Source organism: Bombina bombina, chromosome 3 (assembly GCF_027579735.1).
Source record: "Bombina bombina isolate aBomBom1 chromosome 3, aBomBom1.pri, whole genome shotgun sequence".
NCBI lineage: Eukaryota > Metazoa > Chordata > Amphibia > Anura > Bombinatoridae > Bombina > Bombina bombina.
This window is the reverse complement of record NC_069501.1, coordinates 154,069,762-154,097,485: the sequence shown is the minus strand read 5'-3', so window position 1 is coordinate 154,097,485 and position 27,724 is coordinate 154,069,762.

The following is a 27,724-nucleotide window of genomic DNA, read 5'->3' as shown; positions in this document are numbered from 1 at the left end:
GACCATGTGATTGGTAATATGTCACTGCGTTGAACGTTTTCAATTCCCTGTGAGTCAGTCAAAAAGTAGTCTATGTGGACTGGAATAATATGTATATTCAGTATCAGTTGGATGCAATGTTCTCCAAATATTGTGTAACATATGATTTTTAAGTGTTATGTTGATATGTTTCAGTGTATGGTGTGATACACTGGAAAGACCATTGGAAGTGTCCCGTTGTGGATTGAGTGTCACATTAAAATCCCCTCCCACTACCATCACCCCTCTGGTATGCTCAAGTAATTTACTCGAGAGAGCCTTAAAGAAAGTGTGCTGTGCAACATTGGGGCATATACATTAATCAGTGATATCTGAACACCGTATAGGAGGCCCACCACAATAAGGAACCGTCCTTCCTTGTCTCTCACTATCTCCTCTGATTGAAAAGGTACCCTATGGTGTATCAGATTACCGACCCCATTTTGTTTGCGGGGGGCAGACGAAAAGAAAGCAACCAGGTATCTATGATTATGCCATTTTGGCTCTTTATGTTTCATAAAATGTGATTCTTGTATAAAGACTATGTCCCCTTGCAACTTATGTAATTCCTGAGTAACTATAGAACGCTTACCTGGATTGTTTAGACTCTTTACATTAATCGATAAAAACTTTAGGGGGTGAATTTTCAATTTACTATGTTGGGGAGCCATTCCAAACAAAAAAAAAAAGGGGGGGGGAAGGGGGAAAGGGTTAGGAAAGAGGGGGAAGAGGAGAAGAGAAGGGGTAGGGAAAAGAGAGAGAGTTACGGTAAAGAGGTGAGTTAGGTCCAAAGGGAAACTGTGACTATAGGAGCAATAGGTGATTAATCTTTTACTAAAGTACACAGAGTTTTCCTAAAGAACACAGGTGTAGTAAAATTATAGAACAGGTATATGGTTCACTATTGTCACCATAACGGTAACACTAGGCCCAAAGCAGACCAAACCGACCTTGTATAGGCACAATAAAAGGGAATATGCCTATGGCTGACCTGTTGAAGAATGAAGGTTAAATTCAAGACCAAACATTATATAACATCACAATATTATAACTATAACATATTCTGACAATATTAACATAAACATAGTGAGTTAACATTTAGAACCATCAAGTAGATACGCGTAACCAAGAGAGGACAACCCATGAAAAATTCCACAGCATCCAGACACAATTCAGAGACAGTGTCATATTTGTGCAATGGGGCACCTCTACCTCATGAGCTTTAACAAAACAAACTTTTTAGTGGTATGAACAAAATGGTAGTTATGAAGCCCCTAACTCAATATGGCATCCCCAATTGGGCAGGAAACAGCTCAGATCACCATACGTGACCGCAGGACACCCCAAAATACTATCAAAGATGAAACTAGAAACATACAAAAGGAGGGTGTGTAAATTGCAGGCCCAGATGTGGCAGTCTTTCTATGGGATAGTCATTTTATAAAGAATAATGTCCTGTACCCATCAGGTACCCCCAAAGGGACCAGGTATAGCAACTTACCCATCTTCTCAGATCAAGCATTAGGTTTCAGGCCCATTCGAAGATTGGTGTGTCATATTATCTGGATGTGGTGGCGCAAAGCCCAAAGTTGAACAAAACATCTCCAAGTCCGGCAATGAACGATATATTGCTGTTTTGTGACCATTCGAAGCCACTAGACAGGTGAGAAATCCCCATCTATAGAGGATCTTGTTGTCCTGCAATGCCGCTATTAAAAAGTTGAGCTTCCTGCGCTTCTGTAAGGTGGCTCGACAGAGATCATAAAAAATTTGTAGGAAGATTCCAGCATGCTGTACTGGGTGCTTATTCCTGCTGCAGCGGAGTATCTCCTCTTTATCCTTGTAATTCAACAGTCTGAGGATTACATCCCATGGAGGGGCCTTTGGTGACGGTTTGGCATGCAACGCCCTATGGGCCCTTTCTATAACTACTTCAGGTGCCAATGGGGTACCCTTAATCGTTCTGAAAAGGTCTTGTAAATAGCCCGGTAGGGCATTTGGATTGACAGATTCCGGCATTCCCCTTACTCTTAAATTATTCCACCGGCTGCGGTTGTCTAGATCTTCTATTCTCTCCAGGAGACTTTGGACCATATTTGTGTTTTGCTGTGTCTGGGAAGTAGTTTCTTTCAGTTGTTCTTGCAGGTTGCTATGTGAGTTTTCAGCATTTGTCACTGTTTGTGTTAGATCTGTAATGTCACGTTTCAGCTCATTAAATACATTTTTAATTTCTGATGCAATCTCTTTTATGTCCTCCTTAGATGAGAGACACTTCAAGTCCTCTTTTGTGACATATTGTGGGGGAACTGAAGTGGATTGAACAGGGTCATCTTCTTTATGGGACATTTGTGCTTGGGTATCTTCATTAAGCTGTGTATCTGTACCTTTAATGTAATAGTTCATATTTCTTGTTTTTGTCCCTTTTTCTGGTGCACTCTGCTTTTTTTGTGCCATTGCTGGTTGCTGTCACAGATCCAGTTGTATTTAGTAACAAAAAGGCACCCCACACAACTGCTATTCTAAAAACAGTATGCACCATTAAATGTCACAGTCTCTCTTTTTATTACTTGGTAAGCAAGGTGCAGGTGATAGGGTAGGGAATTTACAGCTTACTTGGAGTGTGGAGGAATTGTACTTGCCCCAATCTGTGTCCTTTATATTGAGTTAATTCCAACTAATATAGCGTGTCAGTGTGATGTATCTGAGGGCTCAGTCACTTTCAAACAACTGCGTCACAGAAACCCACAGGACCTCTCTTCACACCTCTTGCAATCTCTGCTGCCTCTAGGCCTCAGTATCTTCAGAGTAGGTAATAAACTAATTTGACCCAGTAGAGGCAGTTCTTTATACCCAGTTTCTTAGTGTGCCACAATAGTAACTACTACTCACTGTTATTGTGATCCTGGAGTTCCGTAGTAATCACGAGTATGAGGGTGTTCCAATCTCCGGCTCTCCATAAACAATTGCAGTAACACTTAATCAGCCTTACAACTAGGGATTATCCGGGCCGTCAGCCGCGTGTATATGGAGCCCTATAGTGTAGGAATCTACTCACAGGTGGGCTATAACGAGTAGTTCCTCACTTCAACAAACTCCACACAGATGGAGTCGCCTCCGCTTTCCGGACACAACAGTTCCCGGTAGACTGTACTATAAAAACCCAGTCAGCACCCTCCTCATAAATCTCCGATTCCGGTAAGGAAAGAAGTGGGTAGCAAGCTCAAAGATGTAGTTAGATGTTCCGGTATAGAAAATGTGCGTAGTACTTTAGCTGGGTTGCGGCCTACCCCGAGGAATCAGAATGGCGTGCAGTTATAATATCTTTTCAGATGCCTTGTCTGTTCCGATTTGTCCCCTCGGCTCTCAGGTTCAATAGATATCAATTTTTTGGTCCCATTATCGGCTTTGTATGTGTTAGGTCAGCTTTTGGCTCAGGAGCACTAAGTAGACATGGCCATTCTCCTGCACAGCCAGACTCCGCCCCTCTAGGGTTTATTTTTATTTTACAGGCAAGTTTATATTTATTTTAACTAGGTACAATAGTTATTAAATAGTTGTTAGCTATTTAATAACTACCTAGCTAAAATAAATACAAAAGTACCTGTAAAATAAAGCCTAACCTAAGTTACAATAACACCTAACACTACACTATAATTAAATAAATTTACTAAATTAAATACAATTAAATAAATTAAATTAAAAACAAACACTAAATTACAGAAAATAATAAACACATTACAGATATTTAAACTAATTACACCTAATCTAGTAGCCCTATCAAAATAAAAAAGACCCCCCAAAATATAAAAAAACCCTAGCCTAAACTAAACTACCAATAGCCCTTAAAGGGTCTTTTGCGGGGCATTGCCCCAAAGTAATCAGCTCTTTTACCTGTAAAAAAAAATACAAACAACCCCCCAACAGTAAAACCCACCACCCACACAAACAACCCCCCAAATAAAATACTATCTAAAAAAAACCTAAGCTCCCCATTGCCCTGAAAAGGGCATTTGGATGGGCATTGCCCTTAAAAGGGCAGTTAGCTCTTTTGCAGGCCCAAACCCTAACCTCCTCTTTTGCTGCTTTCTTCCATTTGGTGACTTCTTTAATAGGAAGTTTGCCATCACTCTAAGATGAGGGTTCATATGTTGATGCTGATGTTGCAAGGTAGGATATGCATGTAGTTGGAATTCCTTTGTTCTTTCTGGGTGAGTGTCTAGGAGTTTCTGCTGAAATTTCATCAGCTTGATTGGCAGTATCTGGTTCTGGTTAAAATATTAACCTGTACAAAACACAGTAGTATCCAGCACAGTTTCTTGAGGCCTCTTAACTGTTGTTTTTAAATTTTTCATTCGCACTGATTGTGACACAAGATGGCGCTATATACAAATTATGTGATGCTCTGAGAATGTAAAGGTTAAAAATCCCAGGTATTTGCCTATAAAACACAGGTGTGTAATGAGTGATGTTATCACATGATTAAGGGGCACGGCCCCGAAACGTTGTGACTTTGTTTGTTCCTGTTCCTTTTGTACACAATAAAAGAAGGAATTTTTTGTAAGGAGACCACCTTGTCTATTTTTCATATTATTGCTAGCTAGTTGGCAGTTACTTGCGCCGGTCTCCTGCTTCCTGGGTTCCTGTGCTGGATACTACTGTGTTTTGTACATTTTACTATTTGACTGCCAGTATCCGTGCACTATCTATACCCTATGATGATTACTTCAGAGGAAATCACAGGTTCACAGACCTTTACCTATTCAGACTTTGAGGCTTCGAGAATTACAACCTTGGTACGTGGCTCTCGGAGCTTTTTACATACTGCCCCAGTGGAATTGGCAAATTTACAATATGACAAACAGACCAGGAAATTGTTGGCTTATGATCTGCACGCTAACACCTTGGCAGAATACTTTAGAGTGAAACGTATTCCCCGGGGTCTAGGGATGAATACCCGCCCTAGCCTACTTAAAGACAACCAAGAATATTGTTGAAAATTTGAGTATATCCTAAATAAATGTTCTTTCGACATAATTGTCTTGACCGTTGAATACCTACAGATTGAAATCAATGCCTTGAAACTTACCATTGACAAACTACAAGATGAGATCCGGAGTTCCATGTCCATTGAGGCATTCGATAAAGTGATCCAGGATAACAAGAATGCTTTGGCAAACTTGCGCAAAACAATTGAGGAGCGCAAAAGGGTTAAGTTCTGCCGTGATGAGCAAGACTACTCGACTAATCGAGTCTACCGTTGGGTCTACGATCCACAGGGGAAGGAGCGTCAGGCTAGTTCTGGCTTCAGGCGACGCAGACGTCATCAGCGGCACACAGATTCATCGAACACCAGCTCTGACTCGGCGGATTTTTCTCACAGCGAAGGGGAGAGCGGTCCAGGCGGCGGGGTGGCCGGAAACATCACCGTCTCAGGCAAGATGCCACAGCTTATGGCCCAGCAAAAGCAAGCAGGGATACAGCCACAACGAACAACCCACTCGAAGAAGAAGACATAGTGATCAACATTTCGGACTACCCCCTCAGTTCAGGTGAAAGGGCTGTCTTACAAAGGGTGTTATCATTTTGCCCACAAACTGATTGCAACTTTTTCAATCTAAGGACTGATTTGCAAAGGTTTTTTAGGAATGTTAGACTTAAAGTCTGGCATAATAACAATGCTACCAATGCTGTTCCTACTGTTACCTTGCCATCTAGTGATAATAACAACAGGTTTACTAACATGAATTCATTGAATATCAAGAATCTTGGGTTACGTAATAAGAGCAATTTTATACCCTATAATACCAATCTAGCGGCTAGATTTGGAGTTTGGCGGTAAAAGGGCTGTTAACGCTCCGCGGGCTTTTTTCTGGCCGCACCATAAATTTAACTCTGGTATCGAGAGTTCAAACAAATGCTGCGTTAGGCTCCAAAAAAGGAGCGTAGAGCATTTTTACCGCAAATACAACTCTCGATACCAGAGTTGCTTACGGACGCGGCCGGCCTCAAAAACGTGCTCGTGCACGATTCTCCCATAGGAAACAATGGGGCTGTTTGAGCTGAAAAAAAACCTAACACCTGCAAAAAAGCAGCGTTCAGCTCCTAACGCAGCCCCATTGTTTCCTATGGGGAAACACTTCCTACGTCTGCACTTAACACTCTAACATGTACCCCGAGTCTAAACACCCCTACCCTTACACTTATTAACCCCTAATCTGCCGCCCCCGCTATCGCTGACCCCTGCATTACACTTTTAACCCCTAATCTGCCGCTCCGTAAACCGCCGCCACCTACGTTATCCCTATGTACCCCTAATCTGCTGCCCTAACATCGCCGACCCCTATGTTATATTTATTAAACCCTAATCTGCCCCCCACAACGTCGCCGACACCTACCTACACTTATTAACCCCTAATCTGCCGACCGGACCTGAGCGCTACTATAATAAAGTTATTAACCCCTAATCCGCCTCACTAACCCTATCATAAATAGTATTAACCCCTAATCTGCCCTCCCTAACATCGCCGACACCTACCTTCAATTATTAACCCCTAATCTGCCGACCGGAGCTCACCGCTATTCTAATAAATGTATTAACCCCTAAAGCTAAGTCTAACCCTAACACTAACACCCCCCTAAGTTAAATATAATTTTTATCTAACGAAATAAATTAACTCTTATTAAATAAATGATTCCTATTTAAAGCTAAATACTTACCTGTAAAATAAATCCTAATATAGCTACAATATAAATTACATTTATATTATAGCTATTTTAGGATTAATATTTATTTTACAGGTAACTTTGTAATTATTTTAACCAGGTACAATAGCTATTAAATAGTTAAGAACTATTTAATAGTTACCTAGTTAAAATAATTACAAATTTACCTGTAAAATAAATCCTAACCTAAGTTATAATTAAACCTAACACTACCCTATCAATAAAATAATTAAATAAACTACCTACAATTACCTACAATTAACCTAACACTACACTATCAATAAATTAATTAAACACAATTGCTACAAATAAATACAATTAAATAAACTATCTAAAGTACAAAAAATAAAAAAGAACTAAGTTACAGAAAATAAAAAAATATTTACAAACATAAGAAAAATATTACAACAATTTTAAACTAATTACACCTACTCTAAGCCCCCTAATAAAATAACAAAGACCCCCAAAATAAAAAATTCCCTACCCTATTCTAAAATACAAAAATTACAAGCTCTTTTACCTTACCAGCCCTGAACAGGGCCCTTTGCGGGGCATGCCCCAAGAATTTCAGCTCTTTTGCCTGTAAAAAAAAACATACAATACCCCCCCCCCAACATTACAACCCACCACCCACATACCCCTAATCTAACCCAAACCCCCTTAAATAAACCTAACACTAATCCCCTGAAGATCTTCCTACCTTGTCTTCACCATCCAGGTATCACCGATCCGTCCTGGCTCCAAGATCTTCATCCAACCCAAGCGGGGGTTGGCGATCCATAATCCGGTGCTCCAAAGTCTTCCTCCTATCCGGCAAGAAGAGGACATCCGGACCGGCAAACATCTTCTCCAAGCGGCATCTTCTATGTTCTTCCATCCGATGACGACCGGCTCCATCTTGAAGACCTCCAGTGCGGATCCATCCTCTTCTTCCGACGACTAGACGACGAATGACGGTTCCTTTAAGGGACGTCATCCAAGATGGCGTCCCTCGAATTCCGATTGGCTGATAGGATTCTATCAGCCAATCGGAATTAAGGTAGGAATTTTCTGATTGGCTGATGGAATCAGCCAATCAGAATCAAGTTCAATCCGATTGGCTGATCCAATCAGCCAATCAGATTGAGCTCGCATTGTATTGGCTGATCGGAACAGCCAATAGAATGCGAGCTCAATCTGATTGGCTGATTGGATCAGCCAATCGGATTGAACTTGATTCTGATTGGCTGATTCCATCAGCCAATCAGAAAATTCCTACCTTAATTCCGATTGGCTGATAGAATCCTATCAGCCAATCGGAATTCGAGGGACGCCATCTTGGATGACGTCCCTTAAAGGAACCGTCATTCGTCGTCTAGTCGTCGGAAGAAGAGGATGGATCCGCGCTGGAGGTCTTCAAGATGGAGCCGGTCGTCATCGGATGGAAGAACATAGAAGATGCCGCTTGGAGAAGATGTTTGCCGGTCCGGATGTCCTCTTCTTGCCGGATAGGAGGAAGACTTTGGACCCTCTTCTGGACTTCTTCAGTGGATGTCTAGCCCCCGCTTGGGTTGGATGAAGATCTTGGAGCCAGGACGGATCGGTGAACCTGGCATGGTGAAGACAAGGTAGGAAGATCATCAGGGGCTTAGTGTTAGGTTTATTTAAGGGGGGTTTGGGTTAGATTAGGGGTATGTGGGTGGTGGGTTGTAATGTTGGGGGGGGGGTATTGTATGTTTTCTTTTACAGGCAAAAGAGCTGAACTTCTTGGGGCATGCCCCGCAAAGGGCCCTGTTCAGGGCTGGTAAGGTAAAAGAGCTTGTAACTTTTTAAATTTAGAATAGGGTAGGGAATTTTTTATTTTGGGGGTCTTTGTTATTTTATTAGGGGGCTTAGAGTAGGTGTAATTAGTTTAAAATTGTTGTAATATTTTTCTTATGTTTGTAAATATTTTTTTATTTTCTGTAACTTAGTTCTTTTTTATTTTTTGTACTTTAGATAGTTTATTTAATTGTATTTATTTGTAGCAATTGTGTTTAATTTATTTATTGATAGTGTAGTGTTAGGTTAATTGTAGGTAATTGTAGGTAGTTGATTTAATTATTTTATTGATAGGGTAGTGTTAGGTTTAATTATATCTTAGGTTAGGATTTATTTTACAGGTAAATTTGTAATTATTTTAACTAGGTAACTATTAAATAGTTCTTAACTATTTAATAGCTATTGTACCTGGTTAAAATAAATACAAAGTTACCTGTAAAATAAATATTAATCCTAAAATAGCTATAATATAAATGTAATTTATATTGTAGCTATATTAGGATTTATTTTACAGGTAAGTATTTAGCTTTAAATAGGAATCATTTATTTAATAAGAGTTAATTTATTTCGTTAGATAAAAATTATATTTAACTTAGGGGGGTGTTAGTGTTAGGGTTAGACTTAGCTTTAGGGGTTAATACATTTATTAGAATAGCGGTGAGCTCCGGTCGGCAGATTAGGGGTTAATAATTGAAGGTAGGTGTCGGCGATGTTAGGGAGGGCAGATTAGGGGTTAATACTATTTATGATAGGGTTAGTGAGGCGGATTAGGGGTTAATAACTTTATTATAGTAGCGCTCAGGTCCGCTCGGCAGATTAGGGGTTAATAAGTGTAGGTAGGTGTCGGCGACGTTGTGGGGGGCAGATTAGGGGTTAATAAATATAACATAGGGGTCGGCGATGTTAGGGGCAGAAGATTAGGGGTACATAGGGATAACGTAGGTGGCGGCGATTTGCGGTCGGAAGATTAGGGGTTAATTATTTTAAGTAGCTTGCGGCGACGTTGTGTGGGGCAAGTTAGGGGTTAATAAATATAATATAGGGGTCGGCGGGGTTAGGGGCAGCAGATTAGGGGTACATAAGTATAACGTAGGTGGCGGTCGGCAGATTAGGGGTTAAAAATTTTAATCCAGTGGCGGCGATGTGGGGGGACCTCGGTTTAGGGGTACATAGGTAGTTTATGGGTGTTAGTGTAGTTTAGGGTACAGTAGTTAAGAGCTTTATGAACCGGCGTTAGCCAGAAAGCTCTTAACTCCTGCTTTTTTCAGGCGGCTGGAATCTTGTCGTTAGAGCTCTAACGCTCACTGCAGAAACGACTCTAAATACCAGCGTTAGAAAGATCCCATTGAAAAGATAGGCTACGCAAATGGCGTAGGGGGATCTGCGGTATGGAAAAGTCGCGGCTGTAAAGTGAGCGTTAGACCCTTTAATCACTGACTCCAAATACCAGCGGGCGGCCAAAACCAGCGTTAGGAGCCTCTAACGCTGGTTTTGACGGCTACCGCCGAACTCTAAATCTAGGCCACAGTGTTGAAACGTTTGAGAAATTAGTATTATCTGATTTTGATAAAATGAGATCATTCAGCACAAGGCAATCTATCAAATTCAAGGATATGTGTAATTTTGGTACTGCTGATAGAAATACACTCAAAAGTCTTAAGGATAATAATAATCTTATCGTGAAGCAAGCAGATAAGGGCGGGGCTACCGTTTTGCTAAATAAATATGATTATAGGAAAGAAATTTGCTCCCAACTGGGTGATACACAAGTTTATAGCAGAATGTCAGGTAATCCATTATCCCTTATCAGTAAAGAAATTGTATTTATCATTAAGACAGCCCTGGCAAATGGGTTTATTGATTCTAAAACGAGCTCTTTCTTACAGGTTAAAAACCCCATCACTCCTGTCCTGTATGTACTGCCAAAAGTGCATAAATCCATGACTGCTCCACCAGGAAGACCAATTGTTGCGGGCACTAACTCCATTTTTTCAAATATAGCCATTTACTTGGACAAAGTATTGAGACCCCTGGTGGAGCAGTCATGTTCTTTCATTAAGGACACCAATGATTTTTTGATTAAATTAGGTAATTTACAATTACAGACGGACAAATTTATTTTGTTTAGTCTAGATGTTAGTAGCCTTTACACTTCTATACCATATGCAAGCGGTATTGGTGATGTTAAGAATGCTTTAAAGTCTAAAGTTGTCTACTCGGCTGATAGGATTGATTTTCTTTTACAGCTATTGGAGGTTATTTTATACTACTTTTTATTTGAAGATCCTTTTTTTCTCCAATTGCAGGGTACTGCCATGGGCTCCAATGTCGCCCCTAATTATGCCAATATTTACATGAATTCCTATGAGGAAAAATTTGTATTTGAACACCCACTTTTTCATCAGTATGGCGCCACCTGGTGGCGCTATATTGATGACATTTTTGGGGATTGGCTGGGCGACGTTGGGGCCCTGGAGTCTTTTGTTGCTGATCTTAATTCATCTACCACTAATATCACGCTTACTTTGGTCAGCAGTGAAACTAAAATCGATTTTTTGGATGTGTCAGTATTTAAGAATGGTAATGGTTTCCTTACTGACATTTACACTAAGAAAACTGACCGTAATAGCCTTTTGAGTTTCAGCAGCGCTCATCACCCATCTCTTGTTAAATCCCTACCATGGAGTCAGATGCTACGTGTTAAGAGAATTGTGGCTAATGATGATATTTCTAAATTGAGATTGACAGAGATGGGTGATAAGTTCTTGAAACGTGGGTACCCTCCAGACTTAGTTACTAAAACTATTCAGGATGTTTTACCTTTGCAGAGACAAGATCTTTTGAAATCTAAACCTCCTAAAACTGATCAAAGCAGAATGACTTTTGTCTCTGAATATTGCAGACAGAGTAAATCAATTACAAAAATTATCCGCCGACATTGGGGCATTTTACAGAGATGCAATACAGAGATAAAAGAATTTCAGCAATTCCCCATGCCAGCATTTAAAAGGTCTTAGAATTTACGTGACATTCTAGTCAAAGCTGATTTGGGCCCCAGTAAAATTCCTAGGCAGACTTATATCACCAAGAAAAACCTAGGTTGTTTTCCATGTCTAGGCTGCTGCAATTGTGGGTCTATTTATAAAAGTCCTCATTTTTTTTTTACAAATTTTTTTACAGAGATTTTTTTACTTGTAACACGAAATTCGTGGTCTATCTCATCAAATGTCCGTGTGGGCGTGTCTATGTGGGGGAGTCAACTAGACGCATAGGGGACCGCATTACGGAGCATAAAAGCAATATTAGATGCAAGGTACTATCTGCCCCTGTAGCCCACCACTTTCTATCTGCAGGTCATCAGGTCAACCAACTTAGGTTCCAGGTTATCGAGCAAATCCGCACCCCCAGGCGTGGGGGTAATAGGGAGCTATTGCTCAAACAGCGTGAAACATTTTGGATATTTAAGCTCGATACCCTGGAACCTAAGGGCATGAATAGAGAGATTGATTGGACCCCTTTTTATTGATTGAAATCTTAAAGTCAAGATTTAAGTTAAATCTCTTTGGGTTAAGTGACTTGTTATTATTTATGTAATTTAATTGTTGCTTTTATATTCTATATCTTAGATCACTATGACCATTGCCTGTCCTGATTCCTTGAGTGGAAGTTGCTGACTCTGAAGTGATATAAGTATACTGCTAATTGTACACTGTTTATGATTCATTTTTAGTAATAATGAGCCATGTATTATTATATCTACAAAATCTACTTATTTAGGTCAATCTACTGTGGTTGATAGTTGTTACATTATTACAACATATATTATCAATTTTGATATTAAGTATATCATAATTTCTTGAGGCCTCTTAACTGTTGTTTTTAAATTTTTCATTCGCACTGATTGTGACACAAGATGGCGCTATATACAAATTATGTGATGCTCTGAGAATGTAAGGGTTAAAACTCCCAGGTATTTGCCTATAAAACACAGGTGTGTAATGAGTGATGTTATCACATGATTAAGGGGCACGGCCCCGAAACATTGTGACTTTGTTTGTTCCTGTTACTTTTGTACACAATAAAATAAGGAATTTTTTGTAAGGAGACCACCTTGTCTATTTTTCATAAAATATTAACCTGCTCAAATTCCCCTTCTGCTTATGTATAGTGATGTCCCGAACTGTTCGCCCGCGAACAGTTCACCGCAAACTTAGCTTGTTCGCGTTCGCCGTTACGGGCGAACATATGTGATGTTCGATCCGCCCCCTATGTGTCATCATTGAGGAAACTTTGACCCTGTATGTCACAGCCTTCTGACACATTAGAGCCAATCAGCATCAGACACTCCCTCACAGACCCTCCCAGCTTCTTGGGAGCAGCCATTTTAGACTCATTACGACCTTGCTTTGTTAGTGAGAGGACCTTTTGTGTTGCTGCTGCTGCTGACATTATAGGAAAATAGATAGCTAGGCTAGTGTATTTAGTGTCCACTACAGTCCTAAAGGACTCATCTCATCTCTGCTGCAAGGACAGCACCCCAAAAAGCCCTTTTTAGGGCTATAACTTCAGTCATTTTTTTTTTTTTCTTTGTATTTTTATTTGCATTTGCCTGGCTTTCAGCCTGTGTGTGAGGCTCACAGCATATGCTGTGATTAGTGTCACCACTGATATCTGCTTTAGTTTAAATTTAACCAACAAAAATTTGAAATTATTTTGCTAGTGTAATATATTTTCATTTTCTATCAGGCCTGTGTCTCAGGCGCACACAGCATAAACTGTGGTTCATTGCTCTGTGCCAGCCACCACTCATATCTGCTCATAACATTATTTTAAATTAAAAAAAAAAAACTTTTAAATCATTTTGCTAGTGTAATCTAATTTCATTTTCTATCAGGCCTGTGTGTTTTGCTGACTTACAGAGCTTACTGTGTTTAATTGCTGCCCTCCCTAGTCTATCAGCCAAGACTGAGCTTAACTTTTTTTTTAAATTCCAAAAAAAAAAAAACTTTAAATAATTTTGCTAGTGTAATCTAATTTTATTTTCTATCAGGCCTGTGTGTATCTGACTTACAGAGCCTACTGTTGGTAATTGCTGCCCTACCAAGGCTAGCAGCCGGCCCACGACTCATATGTGCTTAACCTTTTCCTTTAAATTAAAAAAAAAAAAAACTTTAAATCATTTTGCTAGTGTAATCTATTTTTATTTTCTATCAGGTCTGTGGGTTTTGCTGACTTACAGAGCATACTGTGTTTAATAGCTGCCCTCCCTAGTCTATCAGCCATGACTCATATGTGCTTAACCTTTTTTTAAATTAAAAAAAAAACTTTAAATTATTTTGCTAGTGTCATGATGGCCATGTAGACCACCCCCGAGAGGCCTTGAAGTAACAGGGATGAAAGTGCTAAGAATAGTCCTACTTTACACAACCGAGTTAGCCATGGGTCTTAGTCCAAGACCGCATGCCTTTTTTTTGGTTTGGTGCGGCTAATCATGCAGGCCATATAGACCTCCCTCCATTCGGTGTTGTAACAGGTATTAAACTAATAAGAACAGTACTACCAGAATACAGCCAATTAACGGGCTTTCAAGAGCCAAGGTTTTATTGTTGTACTTTGTTAGGCTAATCATGATGGCCATGTAGACCACCCCCGAGAGGCCTGGAAGTTACAGGGATGAACGTGCTAAGAATAGTACTACTTTAAACAACCGAGTTAGCCATGGGTCCCAGTCCAAGACCGCATGTCTTGTTATTTTGTTTGGTGCGGCTAATCATGCAGGCCATATAGACCTCCCACCATTAGGTGTTGTAACAGATATTAAACTAATAAGAACAGTACTACCGAAATAAAGCCAATTAACAGGCTTTCAAGAGCCAAGGTTTTATTGTTGTACTTTGTTAGGCTAATCATGATGGCCATGTAGACCACCCCCGAGAGGCCTGGAAGTAACAGGGATGAAAGTGCTAAGAATAGTACTACTTTAAACAACCTAGTTAGCCATGGGTCTTAGTCCAAGACCGCATGTCTTTTTTTTTGGTTTGGTGCGGCTAATAATCATGCAGGCCATATAGACCTCCCACCATTCGGTGTTGTAACAGGTATTAAACTAATAAGAACAGTACTACCAAAATAAAGCCAATTTACAGGCTTTCAAGAGCCAAGGTTTTATTGTACTATGTTAGGCTAATAATGATGGCCATGTAGACCACCCCCGAGAGGCCTGGAAGTAACAGGGATGAAAGTGCTGAGAATAGTACTACTTTAAACAACTGAGTTAGCCATGGGTCTTAGTCCAAGAACGCATGTCTTTTTTTTGGTTTGGTGCGGCTAATCATGCAGGCCATATAGACCTCCCACCATTAGGGGTTGTAACAGGTATTAAACTAATAAGAACAGTACTACTTAACACAACCGAGTTACCATGGGTCCCAGACCGCATGTTTTGTTGTTGTACTTTGTTAGGATAATCATGATGGCCATGTAGACCTCCCCCGAGAGGCCTGGAAGTAACAGGGATGAAAGTGCTAAGAATAGTACTACTTTAAACAACCGAGTTAGCCATGGGTCTTAGTCCAAGACCGCATGTCTTTTTTTTTGGTTTGTTGCGGCTAATAATCATGCAGGCCATATATACCTCCCACCATTCGGTGTTGTAACAGGTATTAAAATAATAAGAACAGTACTACCAAAATAAAGCCAATTAACAGGCTTTCAAGAGCCAAGGTTTTATTGTACTATGTTAGGCTAATAATGATGGCCATGTAGACCACCCCCGAGAGGCCTGGAAGTAACAGGGATGAAAGTGCTAAGAATAGTACTACTTTAAACAACCGAGTTAGCCATGGGTCTTAGTCCAAGAACGCATGTCTTTTTTTTTGGTTTGGTGTGGCTAATAATCATGCAGGCCATATAGACCTCCCACCATTCGGTGTTGTAACAGGTATTAAACTAATAAGAACAGTACTACCAAAATAAAGCCAATTTACAGGCTTTCAAGAGCCAAGGTTTTATTGTACTATGTTAGGCTAATAATGATGGCCATGTAGACCACCCCCGAGAGGCCTGGAAGTAACAGGGATGAAAGTGCTGAGAATAGTACTACTTTAAACAACCAAGTTAGCCATGGGTCTTAGTCCAAGAACGCATGTCTTTTTTTTGGTTTGGTGCGGCTAATCATGCAGGCCATATAGACCTCCCACCATTCGGTGTTGTAACAGGTATTAAACTAATAAGAACAGTACTACCAAAATAAAGCCAATTTACAGGCTTTCAAGAGCCAAGGTTTTATTGTACTATGTTAGGCTAATAATGATGGCCATGTAGACCACCCCCGAGAGGCCTGGAAGTAACAGGGATGAAAGTGCTGAGAATAGTACTACTTTAAACAACCGAGTTAGCCATGGGTCTTAGTCCAAGAACGCATGTCTTTTTTTTGGTTTGGTGCGGCTAATCATGCAGGCCATATAGACCTCCCACCATTCAGTGTTGTAACAGGTATTAAACTAATAAGAACAGTACTACCAGAATACAGCCAATTAACAGGCTTTCAAGAGCCAAGGTTTTATTGTTGTACTTTGTTAGGCTAATCATGATGGCCATGTAGACCACCCCCGAGAGGCCTGGAAGTTACAGGGATGAACGTGCTAAGAATAGTACTACTTTACACAACCGAGTTAGCCATGGGTCCCAGTCCAAGACCGCATGTCTTGTTATTTTGTTTGGTGCGGCTAATCATGCAGGCCATATAGACCTCCCACCATTAGGTGTTGTAACAGATATTAAACTAATAAGAACAGTACTACCGAAATAAAGCCAATTAACAGGCTTTCAAGAGCCAAGGTTTTATTGTTGTACTTTGTTAGGCTAATCATGATGGCCATGTAGACCACCCCCGAGAGGCCTGGAAGTAACAGGGATGAAAGTGCTAAGAATAGTACTACTTTAAACAACCTAGTTAGCCATGGGTCTTAGTCCAAGACCGCATGTCTTTTTTTTTGGTTTGGTGCGGCTAATAATCATGAAGGCCATATAGACCTCCCACCATTCGGTGTTGTAACAGATATTAAACTAATAAGAACAGTACTACCAAAATAAAGCCAATTTACAGGCTTTCAAGAGCCAAGGTTTTATTGTACTATGTTAGGCTAATAATGATGGCCATGTAGACCACCCCCGAGAGGCCTGGAAGTAACAGGGATGAAAGTGCTGAGAATAGTACTACTTTAAACAACCGAGTTAGCCATGGGTCTTAGTCCAAGAACGCATGTCTTTTTTTTGGTTTGGTGCGGCTAATCATGCAGGCCATATAGACCTCCCACCATTCAGTGTTGTAACAGGTATTAAACTAATAAGAACAGTACTACCAGAATACAGCCAATTAACAGGCTTTCAAGAGCCAAGGTTTTATTGTTGTACTTTGTTAGGCTAATCATGATGGCCATGTAGACCACCCCCGAGAGGCCTGGAAGTTACAGGGATGAACGTGCTAAGAATAGTACTACTTTACACAACCGAGTTAGCCATGGGTCCCAGTCCAAGACCGCATGTCTTGTTATTTTGTTTGGTGCGGCTAATCATGCAGGCCATATAGACCTCCCACCATTAGGTGTTGTAACAGATATTAAACTAATAAGAACAGTACTACCGAAATAAAGCCAATTAACAGGCTTTCAAGAGCCAAGGTTTTATTGTTGTACTTTGTTAGGCTAATCATGATGGCCATGTAGACCACCCCCGAGAGGCCTGGAAGTAACAGGGATGAAAGTGCTAAGAATAGTACTACTTTAAACAACCTAGTTAGCCATGGGTCTTAGTCCAAGACCGCATGTCTTTTTTTTTGGTTTGGTGCGGCTAATAATCATGAAGGCCATATAGACCTCCCACCATTCGGTGTTGTAACAGATATTAAACTAATAAGAACAGTACTACCAAAATAAAGCCAATTTACAGGCTTTCAAGAGCCAAGGTTTTATTGTACTATGTTAGGCTAATAATGATGGCCATGTAGACCACCCCCGAGAGGCCTGGAAGTAACAGGGATGAAAGTGCTGAGAATAGTACTACTTTAAACAACCGAGTTAGCCATGGGTCTTAGTCCAAGAACGCATGTCTTTTTTTTTGTTTGGTGTGGCTAATCATGCAGGCCATATAGACCTCCCACCATTAGGGGTTTTAACAGGTATTAAACTAATAAGAACAGTACTACTTAACACAACCGAGTTACCATGGGTCCCAGACCGCATGTTTTGTTGTTGTACTTTGTTAGGATAATCATGATGGCCATGTAGACCTCCCCCGAGAGGCCTGGAAGTAACAGGGATGAAAGTGCTAAGAATAGTACTACTTTAAACAACCGAGTTAGCCATGGGTCTTAGTCCAAGACCGCATGTCTTTTTTTTTGGTTTGTTGTGGCTAATAATCATGCAGGCCATATATACCTCCCACCATTCGGTGTTGTAACAGGTATTAAACTAATAAGAACAGTACTACCAAAATAAAGCCAATTAACAGGCTTTCAAGAGCCAAGGTTTTATTGTACTATGTTAGGCTAATAATGATGGCCATGTAGACCACCCCCGAGAGGCCTGGAAGTAACAGGGATGAAAGTGCTGAGAATAGTACTACTTTAAACAACCGAGTTAGCCATGGGTCTTAGTCCAAGAACTCATGTCTTTTTTTTTTGGTTTGGTGCGGCTAATAATCATGCAGGCCATATAGACCTCCCACCATTCGGTGTTGTAACAGGTATTAAACTAATAAGAACAGTACTACCAAAATAAAGCCAATTTACAGGCTTTCAAGAGCCAAGGTTTTATTGTACTATGTTAGGCTAATAATGATGGCCATGTAGACCACCCCCGAGAGGCCTGGAAGTAACAGGGATGAAAGTGCTGAGAATAGTACTACTTTAAACAACCGAGTTAGCCATGGGTCTTAGTCCAAGAACGCATGTCTTTTTTTTGGTTTGGTGCGGCTAATCATGCAGGCCATATAGACCTCCCACCATTAGGGGTTGTAACAAGTATTAAACTAATAAGAACAGTACTACTTAACACAACCGAGTTACCATGGGTCCCAGACCGCATGTTTTGTTGTTGTACTTTGTTAGGATAATCATGCAGGCCATATAGACCTCCCCCGATAGGGTGAGTAACAGGTATTAAAATGCTAAGAACAGTACTACTTAACACAAACTTACCATGGGTCCCAGAGCTTATGTCTTATTATTATATTTTGTTAGGGTAATCATGCAGGCCATATAGACCTCCCCCGATAGGGTGAGTAACAGGTATTAAAATGCTAAGAACAGTACTAATTAACACAACCTAGTTACCATGGGTCCCAGACCGCATGTCTTGTTATTATATTTTGTAAGGGTAATCATGAAGGCCATATAGACCTCCCCCAATAGGGTGAGTAACAGGTATTAAAATGCTAAGATCAGTACTACTTAACACAAGCTAGTTACCATGGGTCCCAGCCCGCATGTCTTGTTATTATATTTTGTAAGGGTAATCATGAAGGCCATATAGACCGCCCCCGATAGGGTGAGTAACAGGTATTAAAATGCTAAGAACAGTACTACTTAACACAAACTTACCATGGGTCCCTTAGCATATGTCTTATTATTATATTTTGTTAGGGTAATCATGCAGGCCATATAGACCTCCCCCGATAGGGGGAGTTACAGAGATTAAAGTGCTAAGAAAAGTACTAATTAACACAAGCTAGTTACCATGGGTCCCACACCACGTGTCTTGTTGTTATACTTTGTCAGGGTAATCATGCAGGCCATATAGACCTCCCCAGATAGGGGGAGTTACAGGGGTTAAAGTGCTAAGAATAGTACTACTTAACACAAGCTAGTTACCATGGGTCCCAGACCGCATGTTTAATTATTATACTTTGTCAGGGTAATTATATATCTAACAAATCTATCTATTTCTCTTCTATCGATTCTATCTAACTATCAATCTATGTATATCTATCTATCCTATCTATCAATCTATCTATCTTCTGTCCGGACTGTTTTGAGACAGCCACTTGTGTTTTGAACAAATTTGAAGTAGGAGGACAGACCAATCACAGGGATTAAACTGGGAAGAATAGTAATACTTAAGAAAGCCTAGTTATACCAGAACCACCATGGGTCCCAGACCGCATGTTTTGTTATTATAGTTTGTCAAGGTAATCATGCAGGCCATATAGACCTCCCCCGATAGGGGGAGTAACAGGGATTAAAGTGCTTAGAAAAGTACTACTTAACACAACCTAGTTACCATGGGTCCCAGACCGCGTGTCTTGTTGTTATACTTTGTCATGGTAATAATGCAGGCCATATAGACCTCCCCCGATAGGAGGAGTTACAGGGATGAAAGTGCTAAGAATAGTACTACTTTAAACAACCTAGTTACCATGGGTCCCAGACCGCATGTTTAATTATTATACTTTGTCAGGGTAGTTATATATTTAAGAAATCTATCTATTTCTCTTCTATCGATTCTAACTATCAATCTATGTATATCTATCTATCCTATCTATCTATCTTCTGTCCAGACTGTTTTGAGACAGCCACTTGTGTTTTGGACAAATTTGAAGTAGGAGGACAGACCAATCACAGGGATTAAACTGCAAAGAATAGTAATACTTAAGAAAACCTAGTTATACCAGTACCACCATGGGTCCCAGACCGCATGTTTTGTTGTTATACTTTGTCAGGGTAATCATGCAGGCCATATAGACCTATAGGGGAAGTAACAGGGATTAAAGTGCAAAGAATAGTACAATTTTACACAACCTAGTTAAAATTAACAGTGGTTCCCAGACTGCATGTCTTGGTATTAGATTTTGCCAGGATAATCAGCCAGGCCATATAGACCGCCCCCGATAGGGGGAGTAACAGGGATTAAAGTGGTAAGAATAGTAAAAATTAACACAACCTAGTTAACAGTGGTTCCCAGACCGCATGTCTTGTTGTTATATTTTGCCTGGATAATCAGGCACGCCATATAGACCTCCCCCGATAGGGGGAGTAACAGGGATTAAAGTGCTAAGAATAGTACTACTTAACACAACCTAGTTACCATGGGTCCATGACCGCATGTTTTGTTATTATACTTTGTCAGGGTAATCATGCAGGCCATATAGACCTCCCTTGATAGGGGGAGTAACAGGGATTACAGTTCTAAGTATAGTACTACTTAGCACAACCTAGTTACCATGGGTCCCAGACCAGATGTTTTGTTGTTATAATTTGTCAGGGTAATCATGCAGGCCATATAGAACTCCACCGAAAGGGGGAGTAAGAGGGATTAAAGTGCTAAGAAAAGTTTTACTTAACACAACCTAATTACCATGGGTCCCAGACCGGGTGTCTTGTTGTTATACTTTGTCAGGGTAATCATACACGCCATATAGACCTCCACCGATAGGAGGAGTTACAGGGCTGAAAGTGCTAAGAATAGTACTACTTAACACAACCTAGTTACCATGGGTCCCAGACCGCGAGTCTTGTTGTTATACTTTGTCATGGTAATTATGCAGGCCATATAGACCTCCACCGATAGGAGGAGTTACAGGGATGAAAGTGCTAAGAATAGTACTACTTAACACAACCTAGTTACCATGGATCCCAGACCACATGTTTAATTATTATACTTTGTCAGGGTAATTATATATCTAACAAATCTATCTATTTCTCTTCTATCGATTCTATCTAACTATCAATCTATGTATATCTATCTATCCTATCTATCTATCTATCTATCTTGTGTCCGGACTGTTTTGAGACAGCCACTTGTGTTTTTGACAAATTTGAAGTAGGAGGACAGACCAATCATCTTCTTCCAACTCCCGGTTCCAAAAATGCAGGCCATATAGACCTCCCCCGATAGGGGGAGTAACAGGTTGTAGTAAACTGCTAAGAATAGTACTACTTAACACACCACGGGTCACAGACCGCATGTCTTATTGTTATACTCTGTCAGGGAAATTATATATATTTCAAATCTATCTATTTATCTATCAAATAGATCGAACTATCAAACATATCTATCAAATGTATATTGCATCTATTGATCGATGTAATTTATATCTATAGAATGTATATTACATCTTTTGGTTGATGTAATTCGTATCTATCAAATGTATATTGCATCTATTGATCTATGTAATTTGTATCGATCATATGTATATTGCATCGATTGAGCTATGCAATCTATGTATCTATCTATCAAATCTATCTATCTCGTGGTTGTGCAAATGGACTGTTTGCGGTTGTTTGCGGTGCGTTACACTTGGAGTTTGCTCTGTCACTGTGAAGCGGCCGTAACACTTACACTACCTGATAGATACGACATCATAACTGATGTTTTAAAGCACGTTATTGCAAACAATTTGGGAATGTTAGGTGATTTAGGCCCTTTATGGGTTAAAAGCAGACTCTGCATCAACTATGTAATTTTCCATGGGAGTTTTGACATGGATCCCCCTCCAGCATGCCACAGTCCCGGTGTTAGTCCCCTTGAAACAACTTTTCCATCACTATTGTGGCCAGAAAGAGTCCTTGTAGGTTTTAAAGTTCGCCTGCCTATTGAAGTCAATGGCGGTTCGCGCGGTTCGCCAGTTCGCGAACAATACCGGAAGTTCGAGTCCGCCGTTCGTGAACCAAAATTTTTAAGTTCGCCACATCACTACTTATGTACTCTCTTTAATGAAGGTATTTGTTGCTACAGACTCAGCCTGTGAACTTTGTAGTGGATCCCTTTTGTCTGGCCATGGCACCATCAGTAGTTCTGAATTAGTTTGTCCTTCTCTATGGAATTTAAAGGGACATTAAACACTAAATACATGCTAGATAGAATGATGCATTCAAAGAAAAGATTAGTCCATGACTAACATGTAGATGTATTTTTTAAAGTTTCATTAGTTGTTTAAAAAGTGACAAAATAAGTGTAAAGTTTTAGTGTCTATAAAACACTGGGAGCTGCCATGTTGTAAATTGTGTTACCTTCTCTGCTGTGGCCAATTAGGGACAGTTTTACATAGGTCACTAGAGTGTGCAGCCAATGGTTGTGCTGGATTTAACAGTGTTCTGCACTTCCATTTCTAACAGGAACTGAAAAGCTCACAATTTCAGAATGGAATTACAGGCAAAGAGGACAAAATAAATAATGAAAGTATATTGCAGAGTTGTTTTATATATACAATGTATCATTTTATATTACCATCTCAAAGTGTTTAATGTTCCTTTAAGACAAGGATAGTTTATTGCTTGTTCACCTTCAATAAAGTAAACACTTCTTACTTTCACTTCTCCTGTCTTTGGCTTCAGGATTCTGTAGCCTTTACATCCTCTCTCATATTCAATCATGCCATCTATTTCAATTCTGTTGTCAAGTTTGGACCTTTTATGAGCTGGGACAAATGCATAAGCTTTGAACCCAAATACGTTGATGTGTTTAATTTAAGTGGTCCTGCCAAACCAAAGTTCAAATGGAGTTTTATTTGTTACTTTTGTAGTTATTCTATTTTGTAAATATGTAGCTGTCATAACTGCATCAGCCCAGTATTTGTGTGGCATCTGTGAATCTATCAGCATACACCTGATCCTCTCCTTTAAAGAGTGAGTCTTTGTTTCAGCTACACCATTCTGTTCTGGACTGTATGGTATTGTGTGCAAGTGTTATATCCCTTACTCTTCTAAGTATGCTGCAATGTGGTGTGACATGTACTCACCACTGTGCTTCATGCTTTCTTCCAAACTGGTTCTCTACACCTGCAATGTAGGTCTTCATCAACTTCTCTGCAGTTTCTGATAGTCTTTCATGAGATAAGTCACACAATATCTAGAATGGTCATCAATAATTGTTAGTATATACTATACTATGACCACAAGACATTGGCTGTATAGGACCACATATATCTGAGTGAATGAGTTGCAGAGGCTTTATTGAGTTCCTTTAACTCTGGTAGTAGGGGTCTTGTACCTTTTCTATTAGACAACATTCACATGCTTCACTGTTAAGATCCTTTTTACAAGGTTTTATATCTATTCCTTTCACCAAACCTCTATTCTGTAGATCAGAAATTGCCTTAAGTCTCTGTGTCCAAGTATTTTATGCCATAAATAAATACAATTTGAACTTGAGCTTTTCTTGGCCATGTTGGCCTTTTCGTCTTGTGTGTTTAATACAAATACACCATCATTTTCAAAACATTGTGCAAACAATTTTTTTTTTTGTTATTTTACATTTATTATGATTAAAGTTCACATTATATCCACAATTGGTTAATGCTGAAACACTGAGCACATTATCTGGACAGTTCTGGTAGGTAAATTCCATTTTGCACTTAGTTGTTTAATGTTTTTGCTTTTGCAACACATTTCAAGAAACCTTCTCCCTTTTTCTTGTACGGACAGTCTGCTGACATTAGAAATGCTTACCATTTCTATAAAATTATTGAAGATGTTGAGATGTTGCACCTGAATCAATAACCCAGCATTTTTTAATAACTATTGGCTAGATTACAAGTGGAGCACTAAATTATCACGCTAATTAATCATTACAAGCCATTACAAGTGGCTGGTTATTGCTACCATGAGCTTTCGGTAGCAATTAGCGCTCCGAAAATTAACCAGAGATCTCTGGTTATTTTTCTAAAAGTACCTCAAATGCCCTCAAAATAGAGCAAATTATAGGCAGTTTTGGGGATTTAAAGTTAGTGGGAGTGGGGTGTTGCATTCGCATTGCGAATACCAGCGCACGATAATTGCAGGCAATCGATATTTAGCGATCCATTTGTAATCTAGCCCTATATCTGCCTTTTCCTGAGCAATGGAAGCATTTTACTGTGCTCTCTGGTGCCATCTATATGCCTTTTCTGAAGTAGTTTTTTCCAGAAATTTCTAGAAAAATTGGATTTATTTCCACAAATAATAGATTTTTTATTTTTGCCCTTTTTATATGCAAATGTATTACTTTACTTCTGTGATAAGCTGATCTGTTTCCTTTTTTATCCTTAGCAGTGTTTTGTATAGAAAATGTTTTTTTTTTACCTCTTCCTGAATTTGCAGCTCTTCTGATGCTTCGTTAAGATGTGCTGTAACATATTTTACAGGGAGCTTGTCTATAGTTTATAGCGCATGAATTGTAGCTTTCTGGAAGACTTGATAAAATTGGTATTACTTAAGGGATTAAAGGCCCTAGTTGGGTGTTTCCAGTGTAGTTATCAAACCATTCATAATAAATAAGATTCAAGAATAGGTATGAAGGAAAAGACCATGACAGGTCACATTTATTCAACATGACAAAAACATAACCAACTTAACTGTGGATGACGGCAAGACGAGTCACTAAAAATCCTCAAGTTAGACAAGAGGTCAAGGCCCTGCAACAGAAGGTGTAGCGGAGCACCCAATGCTCCACCTATGGGCATAAACAGGGTTTATAGGTAGTTGATAGTGAAAGAAGAAAAGGGCGTGATACACTGGACCAATCCTGGCAGGGATCCTCAAACGGACAAATGAACACCGCCCTCAAAAACGAAGTGTACGGAACATATGCACTAGTTGCAGGGTGCCAGCCAAAAAAGAGCTGAGCAAACCCAAAGTGTCATAAATAGTAAAAAGGAAAGACAGCACTCCAATGATCTTGGGTTAAAACATAAAATCCTTTATTTCCACAGCGTAAAAACAAGCTCACGTACAGTGATTACAATGGTAAGAGGAGGCGGGGACCTGACATGTTTCGTGTCGTGCGGCACTTAATCATAAGCTAAACTGACACTGACATAGCACACCCTTTTAAATCTAGTTACAGCCAATCAGCTTTCTAGAAAAAAATGGTATCCTAAGAAACACTACACAAACAAATGTGTACTACAAAAGTGTTAGACATATATATAAAAAAGTAATTTAAATTCAACAAGTTAGTCTCAATATAGTCGAGTTAAATAACTCTGTAACATTTTATTGTATACTATTTTAAACAAAACTATAAATACATTTTATACAGAGAATTAAACAAAATTTTATTTTATTGACACTAGACCTATTGCATTGTTCTCCACACTAAATTGATCATCATCTCAATATTTGATAGTAGGATCAAATGATTGATCATAAATTATTTAAGCATCAATTCATTTATTTATTAAATAAAGATGTATATATATATATATATATATATATATATATATATATATATATATATATACATACATATACCTAAATGATGTTACAAAGATCAGGTTTACATTCTATTGAAACCTTGGATATTATAAACTTAGTGCATAAGCCCATTGAGCTCATATAGAATAACTAATAAATGAAGCACTTAATACAGGTTTATATATTTACATGTCTATGACCAACTGAATGCAACATCAGAAATTACACCATGATAGATTGGATACAATCCTCATAATGACAAGATGTCAAAAAGTACACTGCTTTAAAGCTACATTATATATATATCAAGGTGAAATTAGTCTACAAAGTAGCTTATGCCCCATTCCTTATTTAGACCCATAGGTACCCTGGTATCCAATTTCCAAATCCAATACAATTCCCTTTTGGATAGAATTTTATATCTATTCCCACCTCTAAGTGGTCTTTTTGCTATATCAATAATCCTGACAATAAATTTTGGTTCATTAGTAAAATGCAAACCATTAAAGTGTCGTGCCACTCTTGAATCCTTGCTGTAAGTCTTGATATCGCTTTTGTGCTCACCTATCCTAGAAGGTAGACAACATGTAGTTTGTCCAACGTATTGTTCCGGGCAAAGCACACGTTCAATCAGATAAACTGCATAAACTGGCATAATGTTTAATCCTGAAAGTTTAGTTCGTACTAGAATTGCTAAAGTCAACACCTGGTGCAATTACTTCACATGTTATGCAATTACCTTTTGTTCTCCCTGAGCCACTATTGATCATACTAGGGGAAAGTTTATTTGCCACAGTTGGCGCTTTTTTAAACTAATTTAATCTTGTCCACCACGTCTGAGATCATATCATCTCCTTTCAGAATGTGTAGGTTCTTTTTAATAATATTACACAAATCATTATACTGTAATGAGAATTCTGTTGAAAAAACTATTGTTTCCTTATTAAATGTGTTCTTTTTGGGTGTATGATTAAGAAAGTTCGTGTTGGTTATTGAAGATTTGGTTTTAGCTTTATGAAAAGTTTGTTATAATTCTGACAATTCATACCCCCTGGCACTTAATCTATCCATAAACTTATATGATTGGAGATCAAATAACTCATCTGAGTTAGTGTTTCTTCTCAATCTTAAAAATTGACTTTTTGGCATCGATTTGATCAAGTGCTTAGGGTGATATGACTTGGCATGAAGGATTGTATTACCTGCCGTCACCTTTCTATATGTATCTGTAAACATCATATTGGATTAAACAGAACCAACCAATGTTAGATCCAAAAATTGGATCTTAGTGTTTTGAACTTCTCCTGTAAACCTTAGCCCTAAGTTGTTATCATTGACAAAATCTAGAAAATTCTCAAAGTCAAAGTCACCTTTGGTCACAAAAATGAGGCCATCGATAAACCTCATATACATGCAAATGTTGTCAATAAATGGGCTGTTGCCATTGTAGAGACTGCCAAGTTCCCACCACCCCACAAACAAATTTGCAAAAGAGGGGGCAAATTTTGCCCCCAATGCTGTACCACAAATCTGCAGGTAGTACTCTCCATCAAACATAAAATATTTGTGGGATAGTAGGAACTCGACAGTCTCACACAAAAACAACTTAAATTCTTCAGAGTAGTTAGTACGGGTATTTAGAAAAAAATGCAAATGCCAGGATACCTAAACGATGGGGAATACATTAATATAATGACACTGCATCAATCACCACCCACCTATTTGTAGGTAGTTCCCTTGGCTCACCTACTAGGAAGAACACCCTAAGCACACACTTAGGATTGTAGGCCCCTCCTTTTGGCCTAGTCATTACTCCACCCTATTTAATTAGCCCAAGGATGTAAAGCAAGGGGCCAAGACCTCCCACCAACAGAGTGTGATAAATCTATCACCCTTAAGGGGACCCAGATCCGCTGACCGCTCAAACCAGCTATCACCAGGAAGGGAACAACTTACAAACACAGTCTTACAAAGGCTAGCTCAAGTAAACCTACCCCAGCCATGTTAATCTAA